Source organism: Nicotiana tabacum, chromosome 5 (genome assembly GCF_000715075.1).
Source record: "Nicotiana tabacum cultivar K326 chromosome 5, ASM71507v2, whole genome shotgun sequence".
NCBI classification, from domain to species: Eukaryota; Viridiplantae; Streptophyta; class Magnoliopsida; order Solanales; family Solanaceae; genus Nicotiana; species Nicotiana tabacum.
In genome coordinates, this window is record NC_134084.1 from 98,969,422 (window position 1) to 98,982,075 (window position 12,654).

The 12,654-nt window shown below is 39.2% G+C and overlaps 1 pseudogene; it reads left to right on the top strand.

Moving 5' to 3' along the window:
• Window positions 1-6,307: 6,307 nt before the first annotated feature.
• Window positions 6,308-12,049, top strand: LOC142180879 (magnesium-chelatase subunit ChlH, chloroplastic-like; annotated as a pseudogene).
• The last annotated feature ends 605 nt before the right edge of the window (window positions 12,050-12,654 follow it).

Genomic DNA, 12,654 nt, shown 5'->3' on the forward strand with positions numbered 1-12,654 from the left:
ATCGTAAGTTGTAACGATTAGTTTATATATAAAATATATCCTCCTGTTGCCAAGTGTTATTCTGTCTCTACACCAACTGAGAAAACCAATATTTTTCATAAATTTCCCTCTTCAAAATACAGTCTCTATCTCCATACATAAATATAAACTCGAAACCTTTGAATTCACTAGAGAAAGAAGAATAAGAGGACAGGGAAGTTGAATAATCTTTTACAAACACATTCTGTAGTATAGGACGTGCAAAATTTCATAACCACATTTTGATAAAGTTTTTTCTTTTTTTTTTTTCCCTCAGTTTGTGTGGATATTCTTTTTTGCATTCTCTCTGTGACATCAAGAAACAAGAGAGTGTGATTTTGTGATTTTCCCTATTATGGCTTCTTCTTTGGTTTCATTACCAATTAATTACATTACCAAAACCAAAAGTAGAACAACTTTCATCCATTTCTCAATAAACATTACTTTCTTCATACATTTCTTTCCAAGAAAATCAATCCAACTTACTCAAAATCATCCAAGAAATTCCGATGTGCTGCTATTGGCCATGGGATTATTCACACACACAACCCCAGAAGTTGGCAGAATTGTACCAGAAAATACTCAGGGCATTGTCACTGTCAAAGTAGTCTTTTTTTTGGAACCCCAAGGAAACCCGGAGCTGCTACAGCCTCTGTGTTGCGGAAGCCAAATGTATAGAGTGTGAATAAGTCACAACTACTATACCAAAAATTATGACAGCCACCAAATAATAAATAAGACAATAAAGCAATAATAAAGGGAACACCAGAATTTACGAGGTTCGGCTAATTTTGCCTACTCCTCGGACACAACCAATATTTTATTCCACTCCAAAAATACAAGTGAAATAATACTAAAGAGAGAAGATACAAATGCCTTAAACAGATGAGAAGGCAAATGAGAGGTGTGTTTCAATCCTAAACATTAGGCCTTCTTTTATAGGGGAAAAATCCCCCCAAACTTAACTCCCAACCAATGTGGGACTTTGGCATTTTGCCAAACTTCAACAAATCTCCACCTTGGCAAAATTCCACATTTTCAATTCTCTCTCAATAACAAATTTTGGTTGTGTCTTCATCTTCAATCTTCAGTGTTCAACAATGTTGATCAAATCCAAACAATGTTGAAACTTGACCGCAGTCACCACCTTTGTCAGCATATCAGCAGGATTCTCTGTAGTATGAATTTTCTTCACTGTGACTCCACCTTCTTCTATGATTTCTCGTACGAAATGATACCGAACATCAATGTGCTTCGTCCTTGCATGATAAACTTGGTTCTTCGCTAATTGAATAGCACTTTGACTATCACAAAAAATTGTGATACCTTTTTGTTCAACACCAAGCTCCTTTAGCAATCCTTGAAGCCAAATTGCCTCTTTCACAGCATCTGTAATAGCCATGTACTCTGCCTCTGTTGTAGACAAAGCAACTGTTGACTGCAAAGTAGACTTCCAACTAACTGGTGCCTTTGCAAAAGTAAACACATAACCAGTAGTTGATCTTCGTTTGTCCATATCACCCGCAAAATCTGAGTCACAATATCCAACTACAAACTGATTGTCTTCCTGCTCAAAAACTAACCCGACATCTACAGCATTATGAATATACCGTAGAATCCACTTCACAGCTTGCCAATGCTCCTTCCCTGGATTATGCATATATCTGCTAATAACTCCAACAGCTTGTGAAATGTCAGGCCTTGTGCAAACCATTGCATACATCAAGCTACCAACAGCATTTGCGTATGGTACCTTTGACATATACTCTCGTTCAGCTTCATCCATTGGCGACATAGTAGTACTTAGCTTAAAATGGGAAGCAAGTGGAGTACTAACTGGCTTAGTCTTGTCATCTATGCCAAAACGTTGAAGTACTCTCTTCAAATATTCCTTTTGAGATAACAGAGTTTCTTTGAACGTCTATCTCTAATTATCTCCATGCCAAGAATTTTCTTTGCCTCACCCAAATCCTTCATCTCGAACTCCTTCTTCAGTTGAATCTTCAACTTATCAATTTCTTCCGAATTCTTGGAAGCTATCAACATATCATCAACATATAGGAGAAGATATACAAAGGAACCATCTTTAAGCTTGTGCAAATACACACAATGATCGTATTTGCTTCTCTTGTACCCTTGCCGTAACATAAACTCGTCAAATCGCTTGTACCATTGTCTAGAAGATTGTTTCAATCCGTACAACGATTTTTCAAGTTTGCACACCTTATTTTCTTTTCCAGCAACTTTGAATCCTTCTGGCTGAGTCATGTAGATTTCCTCCTCCAAGTTTCCATGTAAAAACGCAGTTTTTACATCCATCTGAACTAGTTCCAAATCCAATTGTGCTACCAAAGCCAACATAATTCTAATGGAGGAATGTTTTACAACTGGAGAAAACACTTCATTGTAATCAATTCCCTCCTTTTGAGCATATCCTTTGGCCACCAATCTTGCTTTGTAGCGAACATTTACTTGATTAGGAAATCCTTCCTTCTTTGCAAATACCCATTTGCACCCAATTGCTTTCTTTCCCTTCGGGAGATTGGCCAATCTCCATGTATGATTCTGATGAAGGGACTGTATCTCATCATTCATGGCAATCCTCCACTTATCTTCTTCTGAACTTTGAACAACGTCTTTATAAGTAGTAGGAACATCATCAGCTACAATTGAGGTTGCACAAGCAACCGTCTCTATGAGACGAACAGGTTTCGTTATTGTTCTTTTTGGCCTGCTGGTTGCTATTGATTCAAGTTGTTGTTGAGATTCCTGAGTTGGAATCTCCTCTACTGGCTCTCCTTCCAGAGGGTAATCTTCATTTGTTTCCTCCTCTGCTTCTTGTGTAGGAAAAATAAATTTTCCCTCAAACTCCACCTGCTTAGAAGCACCTTCATTTTGTTTGGTATCTTCTGTTACCTTATTTACCATAGCAAATTCATCAAAGGTAACATCTCTGCTGAATATTACTTTCTTTGTCATAGGACACCATAAGCGATATCCTTTGACTCCAGAAGTAATTCCCATAAAAATAGCCTTCTTTGCCCTTGGATCCAATTTTGACTCCGTCACATGATAATATGCAGTTGAGCCAAACACGTGCAAAGCGTTATAATCTACAGCAGGTTTTCCGTACCATTTTTCAAATGGTGTTTTGCCATCAATAGCAGCAGATGGTAGACGATTAATGAGGTGGCATGCATATGTAATTGCCTCAGCCCAAAATTCTTTGCCCAAGCCAGCATTGGACAACATACACCGTACCTTCTCCAGCAAGGTCCGGTTCATACGTTCTGCCACTCCATTCTGTTGTGGTGTATGTCTAACAGTGAAGTGTCGGACGATGCCATCATTTTCACAGACCTTATTGAAATGATCATTTTTGTATTCACCTCCATTGTCTGTGCGAATACACTTGATCCTCCTGCCTGTTTGATTCTCCACCATCGTCTTCCATTTGAGAAAAATTCCCAACACTTCATCTTTGTTTTTCATTGTATACACCCACACTCTTCGAGAAAAATCATCAACAAAGGTTACAAAATAGTGCTTCCCACCCAATGAAGGTGTTTTGGAAGGACCCCAAACATCAGAGTGTACATAGTCCAAAATGCCTTTAGTATTATGGATCGCTGTACCAAATTTAACCCTTGTCTGTTTCCCTTTGACACAATGCTCACAAAACTCCAAGTTGCAAGCCTTTACTCCTTTTAACAATCCTTGATCTGATAGAGTTTTCAAAGATTTTCCTCCAGCATGTCCCAGGCGCATGTGCCATAGCTTGGTTGCTTCTGCCTCTTTGTCGTCACTGGATGTCACTGTCGCTGTCCCAATAACTGTACTGCCACGATAGCGGTACATATTATTATTCTTCCAATTAGCCTTCATTACCACTAGTGCACCGGAGCATACTCTCATCACTCCATTTTCTGCAATGATTTTGAACCCTTTTCATTCTAGGGCTCCCACAGAGATGAGATTCTTCTTCAAATCCGGTACATATCGAACATCTATCAATGTTCTGATCATTCCATCATGGTTCCTTAATCGTATTGAACCAATGCCATATGAGGTAAGAGGACTGTTATCCGCTGTGTGGACGACTCCATATTCTCCTTCTTGAAATTCCACGAACCAGTCCCTGTTGGGACACATATGATAGCTACAAGCCGAGTCCATCAACCATATGTCTGAAGATGTTGATGACTCTGTTGTAACTAATGAGAAGTCTGAATCATCACAATCAGCTACATTTGAATCCATAATGGCCTTTCCATTGTTATGTTTGGCCTTATTCTTCAACTTCGGACAGTCTTTCTTCCAGTGCCCTTTTTCTCGACAAAAGGCACATTCATCTTTGTTGGGTCTGGATCTTGACTTGGATCTTCCCGTCTTTGTCCTCGTTTGATTTTGAGGACGACCCCTCACAAATAGTGCTTCTCCTTCTCCGCCCTTCTGTTTTTCTCGCTTTCTTTGTTCATAGCTGTACAAAGCCGAACAAACTTCTCTGAGAGAAACTTCGTCATTTCCATGGAGTAGAGTAGTTTCAAGGTGCTCGTACTCATCAGGAAGTGACGCCAACAACATCAAGGCCAAGTCACCATCATCATAAGTTGTATCCATATTTTGCAAATCTGTAACCAACTTATTGAAACTGGTGATATGTTCATTCATCGTGGTACCAGGAACATAGGTGAAGTGAAACAGTCTCTTCTTCATGTACAATTTATTTTGACTGTTTTTCTTCAAAAATTTATCCTCCAGTGCTTTCCATAATTTACTTGCAGAAGTTTCCTTTGTGTATGGATATTTCTGCTCTCTAGCAAGGTAGGATCGAATGGTACCGCAAGCAACACGGTTGATAATTCTCCAATCTTCTTCTCCAATAACATCTGGTTTCTTTTCTTCAATGGCCAGATCTAGCCCTTGTTGAAAAAGGACATCTAGAACCTCGCCTTGCCACATCCCAAAATGTCCGGACCCGTCAAATATTTCGACCGCAAATTTCGCATTTGACACAATTCTTGTCATAAGCGAAGATGCCAATGATGACGTATTGTTGACACTTGATGTAGATTCTTCTTGTTTATTGTCTCCCATCTTTGACACAAATATTATTTAATAGCTGACGACACAAATCAAGATTATTTCCTTTCTGGTGTGGAAGATCAGACTAAGCTGCAACCACAGAGCATACTCAGACAGAATCTTGACTCAGTTACCAAGATAAATCTTTTCTGATGTGGAAGATCAGACTATGCTGCAACCACAGAGCATACTTAGACAGTACCTTGGCTCTGATACCAATTGTTGCGGAAGCCAAATGTATAGAGTGTGAATAAGTCACAACTACTATACCAAAAATTATGACATCCACCAAATAATAAATAAGACAATAAAGCAATAATAAAGGGAACACCAGAATTTACGAGGTTCGGCTAATTTTGCCTACTCCTCGGACACAACCAATATTTTATTCCACTCCAAAAATACAAGTGAAATAATACTAAAGAGAGAAGATACAAATGCCTTAAACAGATGAGAAGGCAAATGAGAGGTGTGTTTCAATCCTAAACATTAGGCCTTCTTTTATAGGGGAAAAATCCCCCCCAAACTTAACTCCCAACCAATGTGGGACTTTGGCATTTTGCCAAACTTCAACACTCTGCTCTTCGAGTGAGCACTCTGTGCGCATTGGGTAAACCCCTACTGTGTAATAGCCTGCAAACCACACAGGGAATGTAAACTGCACTAGGCAAGCCCTATGCGACATGCTCGACCCAGAAAACATTGAGGAAGATCGATCCAAGGTCATCCGTAGGATGCCCGCCCTCCAAACCAACTGGGCCATCCCCGAAGGGACCTTTATTTCTTTCTTGCACTTTACATATTGGGTTGGAAAAAGAAGAGCTGTTTAGGAGGCTAAAAATAATTTTTTTCCCTTCCAGTTATCTATGAGATAAGTGTTTAAATGATGTGGTTAACATTGTAGAAGCATGTACACCTGTGGTAATTACAAACATCTCAAGGAAATGCTAACCAATAGCTTTAATCTAGCTTGTATGTTCTTTTAATGATTGATTTAATGTAGAAATGGTAATATAATGGTCAAAACTACTTGCAAATATGATTAACATGGAACCCTCTCTTAGACAAGTGGAGAATAACTTTTGACCATAGGTAGAATACTCATCTGTAGATTAAAAACATCTTGATTTTTATAACAGTCCCTTCAGCTATTACTTGGATTCTGATAGCTTCCATTAGTACATAAGTTCCATAAATTGTTGACATGACTATTTCAACATCTTTTTCAGCATATAATGCTGGACTCTACAAAGGTCTTAAGCAGCTAAGTGAGCTCATTTCGTCGTACCAATCACTTAAGGACACAGGTCGCGGCCCTCAGATAGTGAACTTTATCATCGGTACTGCTAGACAGTGCAATCTCGGCAAGGATGTCCAGCTTCCGGAAGAAGGTAAGGAACAACAATATACCCAGTGTAATCTTACAAGTTGGGTCTGGGGAGGATAGTGTGTATGCAGCCTTACCCCTATCTTGTGAAGGTAGAGAGGTTGTTTCCGATAGACCCTTGGTTCTAGCAAGACACACTCAGTAGAAGGTAAGGAAATATCAGCCAAAGAGACCTTAGCTTGTGGCTGGTAAAGTGTACTCTAAAATTATGGAGATCGAGTCTCGTCTCCTGCCATGTGGCCTTCACATCATCAGAGAGCCTCCGACAACAATGGAGGCAGTTGCTACCCTTGTTAACATAGCTGCGTTGGACGGTCCTGAAGATGGTATTGTTAAGTTTGGCAGAAATGTTTGTCCCACATCGGTGGGAAAAGAAGAGTTGGGGGGATTTTCCCCCTATAAAAGAAGGCTTAATGTTTAGGATTTAAACACACCTCTCATTTGCCTTCTCATCTGTTTAAGGCATTTGTATCTTTTCTCTTTAGTATTATTTCACTTGTATTTTTGGAGTGGAATAAAATATTGGTTGTGTCCGAGGAGTAGGCAAAATTAGCCGAACCTCGTAAATTCTGGTGTTCTCTTTATTGCTGCTTTATTGTCTTATTTATTATTTGGTGGCTGTCATAATTTTTGGTATAGTAGTTGTGACTTATTTACCCTATATACATTTGGCTTCCGCAACAATTGGTATCAGAGCCAAGGTACTGTCTAAGTATGCTCTGTGGTTGCAGCATAGTCTGATCTTCCACATCAGAAAAGATTTATCTTGGTAACTGTGTCAAGGTTCTGTCTTAGTATGCTCTGTGGTTGCAGCTTAGTCTGATCTTCCACACCAGAAAGGAAATAATCTTGATTTGTGTCGTCAACTATTAAATAATATTTGTGTCAAAATGGGAGACAATAAACAAGAAGAATCTATATCAAGTGTCAATAATACGTCATCGTTGGCATCTTCGCTTATGACAAGAATTGTGTCAAATGCGAAATTTGCGGTAGAAATTTTTGACGGATCAAGATATTTTGGGATGTGGCAAGGCGAGGTTCTAGATGTCCTTTTTCAACAAGGGCTAGATCTTGCCATTGAAGAAAAAAGACCAGATGTTATTGGAGAAGAAGATTGGAGAATTATCAACCGTGTTGCTTGCGGTACCATTCGATCCTACCTTGCTAGAGAGCAGAAATATCCATACACAAAGGAAACTTCTGCAAGTAAATTATGGAAAGCACTGGAGGATAAATTTTTGAAGAAAAACAGTCAAAATAAATTGTACATGAAGAAGAGACTGTTTCACTTCACCTATGTTCCTGGTACCACGATGAATGAACATATCACCAGTTTCAATAAGTTGGTCACATATTTGCAAAATATGGATACAACTTATGATGATGGTGACTTGGCCTTGATGTTGTTGGCGTCACTTCCTGATGAGTACGAGCACCTTGAAACTACTCTACTCCATGGAAATGACGAAATTTCTCTCAGAGAAGTTTGTTCGGCTTTGTACAGCTATGAACAAAGAAAGCGAGAAAAACAAAAGGGCGGAGAAGGAGAAGCACTGTTTGTGAGAGGTCGTCCTCAAAATCAAACGAGGACAAAGAAGGGAAGATCCAAGTCAAGATCCAGACCCAGCAAAGATGAATGTGCCTTTTGTCGAGAAAAAGGGCACTGGAAGAAAGACTGTCCGAAGTTGAAGAATAAGGCCAAACATAACAATGGAAAGGCCATTATGGATTCAAATGTAGCTGATTGTGATGATTTAGACTTCTCATTAGTTACAACAGAGTCATCAACATCATCAGACATATGGTTGATGGACTCGGCTTGTAGCTATCATATGTGTCCCAACAGGGACTGGTTCGTGGAATTTCAAGAAGGAGAATATGGAGTCGTCCACACAGCGGATAACAGTCCTCTTACCTCATATGGCATTGGTTCAATACGATTAAGGAACCATGATGGAATGATCAGAGCATTAACAGATGTTCGATTTGTACCAGATTTGAAGAAGAATCTCATCTCTGTAGGAGCCCTAGAATCAAAAGGGTTCAAAATCATTGTAGAAAATGGAGTGATGAGAGTATGCTCAGGTGCACTAGTGGTAATGAAGGCTAATCGGAAGAATAATAATATGTACCGCTATTGTGGCAGTACAATTATTGGGACAGTGACAGTGACATCCAGTGACGACAAAGAAACAGAAGCAACTAGGCTATGGCACATGCGCTTGAGACATGTTGGAGGAAAATCCTTGAAAACTCTATCAGATCAAGGATTGTTAAAGGGAGTCAAGGCTTGCAACTTGAAGTTTTGCGAGCATTGTGTTAAAGGGAAATAGACAAGGGTTAAATTTGGTACAGCGATCCATAATACTAAAGGCATTTTGGATTATGTACACTCTGATGTTTGGGGTCCTTCCAAAACACCTTCATTGGGTGGGAAACACTATTTTGTAACCTTTGTTGATGATTTTTCCCGAAGAGTGTGGGTGTATACAATGAAAAGCAAAGATGAAGTGCTGAGAATTTTTCTCAAATGGAAGACGATGGTGGAGAATCAAACAGGCAGGAGGATCAAATGTATTCGCACAGACAATGGAGGTGAATACAAAAATGATCATTTCAATAAGGTCTGTGAAAATGATGGCATCGTCCGACACTTCATTGTTAGACATACACCACAACAGAATGGAGTAGCAGAACGTATGAACCGGACCTTGCTGGAGAAGGTACGGTGTATGTTGTCCAATGCTGGCTTGGGCAAAGAATTTTGGGCTAAGGCAATTACATATGCATGTCACCTCATTAATCGTCTACCATCTGCTGCTATTGATGGCAAGACACCATTTGAAAAATGGTATGGAAAACCTGCTGTAGATTATGACTCTTTGCACGTGTTTGGCTCAACTGCATATTATCATGTGACAGAGTCAAAATTGGATCCAAGGGCAAAGAAAGCTATTTTTATGGGAATTACTTCTGGAGTCAAAGGATATCGCTTATGGTGTCCTATGACAAAGAAAGTAATATTCAGCAGGGATGTTACCTTTGATGAATCTGCTATGGTAAATAAGGTAACAGAAGATACCAAATAAAATGAAGGTGCTTCTAAGCAGGTGGAGTTTGAGGGAAAATTTATTTTTCCTACACAAGAAGCGGAGGAGGAAACAAATGAAGATTACTCTCTGGAAGGAGAGCCAGTAGAGGAGATTCCAACTCAGGAACCTCAACAACAACTTGAATCAATAGCAACCAGCAGGCCAAAAAGAACAATAACGAAACTTGTTCGTCTCATTGAGACGGTTGCTTGTGCAACCTCAATTGTAGCTGATGATGTTCCTACCACTTATAAAGACGCTGTCCAAAATTCAGAAGAAGATAAGTGGAGGATTGCCATGAATGATGAAATACAGTCCCTTCATCAGAATCATACATGTAGATTGACCAATCTCCCGAAGGGAAAGAAAGCAATTGGGGGCAAATGGGTATTTGCAAAGAAAGAAGGATTTCCTAACCAAGTAGATGTTCGCTACAAAGCAAGATTGGTGGCCAAAGGATATGCTCAAAAGGAGGGAATTGATTACAATGAAGTGTTTTCTCCAGTTGTAAAACATTCCTCCATTAGAATTATGTTGGCTTTGGTAGCACAATTGGATTTGGAACTAGTTCAGATGGATGTAAAAACTGCATTTTTACATGGAAACTTGGAGGAGGAAATCTACATGACTCAGCCAGAAGGATTCAAAGTTGCTGGAAAAGAAAATATGGTATGCAAACTTGAAAAATTATTGTACGGATTGAAACAATCTTCTCGACAATGGTACAAGCGATTTGACGAGTTTATGTTGCGGCAAGGGTACAAGAGAAGCAAATACGATCATTGTGTGTATTTGCGCAAGCTTAAAGATGGTTCCTTTGTATATCTTCTCCTATATGTTGATGATATGTTGATAGCTTCCAAGAATTCGGAAGAAATTGATAAGTTGAAGATTCAACTGAAGAAGGAGTTCGAGATGAAGGATTTGGGTGAGGCAAAGAAAATTCTTGGCATGGAGATAATTAGAGATAGACGTTCAAAGAAACTCTGTTTATCTCAAAAGGAATATTTGAAGAGAGTACTTCAACATTTTGGCATAGATGACAAGACTAAGCCAGTTAGTACTCCACTTGCTTCCCATTTTAAGCTAAGTACTACTATGTCGCCAATGGATGAAGCTGAACGAGAGTATATGTCAAAGGTACCATACGCAAATGCTGTTGGTAGCTTGATGTATGCAATGGTTTGCACAAGGCCTGACATTTCACAAGCTGTTGGAGTTATTAGCAGATATATGCACAATCCAGGGAAGGAGCATTGGCAAGCTGTGAAGTGGATTCTACGGTATATTCATAATACTGTAGATGTCGGGTTAGTTTTTGAGCTGTAGTTGGAAGTCTGTAGTTGGATATTGTGACTCAGATTTTGCGGGTGATCTGGACAAACGAAGATCAACTACTGGTTATGTGTTTACTTTTGCAAAGGCACCAGTTAGTTGGAAATCTACTTTGCAGTCAACAGTTGCTTTGTCTACAACAGAGGCAGAGTACATGGCTATTACAGAGGCTGTGAAAGAGGCAATTTGGCTTCAAGGATTGCTAAAGGAGCTTGGTGTTGAACAAAAAGGTATCACAATTTTTTGTGATAGTCAAAGTGCTATTCAATTAGCGAAGAACCAAGTTTATCATGCAAGGACAAAGCACATTGATGTTCGGTATCATTTCGTACGAGAAATCATAGGAGAATCCTGCTGATATGCTGACAAAGGTGGTGACTGCGGTCAAGTTTCAACATTGTTTGGATTTGATCAACATTGTTGAAAACTGAAGATTGAAGATGAAGACACAATCAAAATTTGTTATTGAGAGAAAATTGAAGATGTGGAATTTTGCCAAGGTGGAGATTTGTTAAGTTTGGCAGAAATGTTTGTCCCACATCGATGGAAAAAGAAGAGTTGGGGGGATTTTCCCCTTATAAAAGAAGGCCTAATGTTTAGGATTTAAACACACCTCTCATTTGCCTTCTCATCTGTTTAAGGCATTTGTATCTTTTCTCTTTAGTATTATTTCACTTGTATTTTTGGAGTGGAATAAAATATTGGTTGTGTCCGAGGAGTAGGCAAAATTAGCCGAATCTCGTAAATTCTGGTGTTCTCTTTATTGTTGCTTTATTGTCTTATTTATTATTTGGTGGCTGTCATAATTTTTGGTATAATAGTTGTGACTTATTCACATTATATACATTTGGATTCCGCAACAGGTATTTCTTTCCTTCCATCTATATTAGCAGAGACAGTTGGAAGGAACATAGAGGATATCTACAGAGGAAATGATCAAGGTATTTTACGAGATGTGGAACCGCTACGCCAGATAACTGAGGCGTCACATGGAGCAATTTCAGCATCCGTAGAACGTACCACTAGCAACAATGTCCCTAATAAGCTGACCTCAATTCTTGGTTTTGGTATAAATGATCCATGGATTCAATCAACCACAGCAGTAGTAAAAGGATGGAAAACCCTGTGATAGACCAAGGTGTGAACAAAAAAAGAGCAGCCCGGAGCACTAAGCTCCCGTTATGTACGGGATCTGGGGAAGGGCCGACCACAACGATCTATTGTATGCAGCCTTACCCTGCAATAATCTGCAAGAGGCTGTTTTCACGGCTCGAACCCGTGACCTCCTGGTCACAGGAAAGCAACTTTACCGGTGATAGACCAAGGTGTGAAGACTGTTAATTAGTTGCTTTAGGACTGCAATATTTATATTATTTTCCTGCAGTTTGTATTTTCAGTTTTATTAGGAGTTAACTATCATGGTCAGTTCCATGACTTAAAAGTAGGGTCATGATCTATTTTAGTTTTCTTTTTAGGATATGTTTTAAGAACCTGTCTTTCTACAGAATTAACTGAACTCTTTGTATGCTAGTTTCTCTAAGTCATCTTCTTAATTTTAGTTCTTCATATTCTCCCTGCTTCTTGTTGTGTTTAAAAGTAGACACTGGCTTCATCGTGTTTTGCTGTCATTTGTGCTTTAAATCTAACAATTGGTATCAGAGTTTTCGTCTTAAGGGATCTGTGATCAAGTTGGAGAAGTTATGGATGCTGAAGTGAGTTTCTCACCAATTGCTC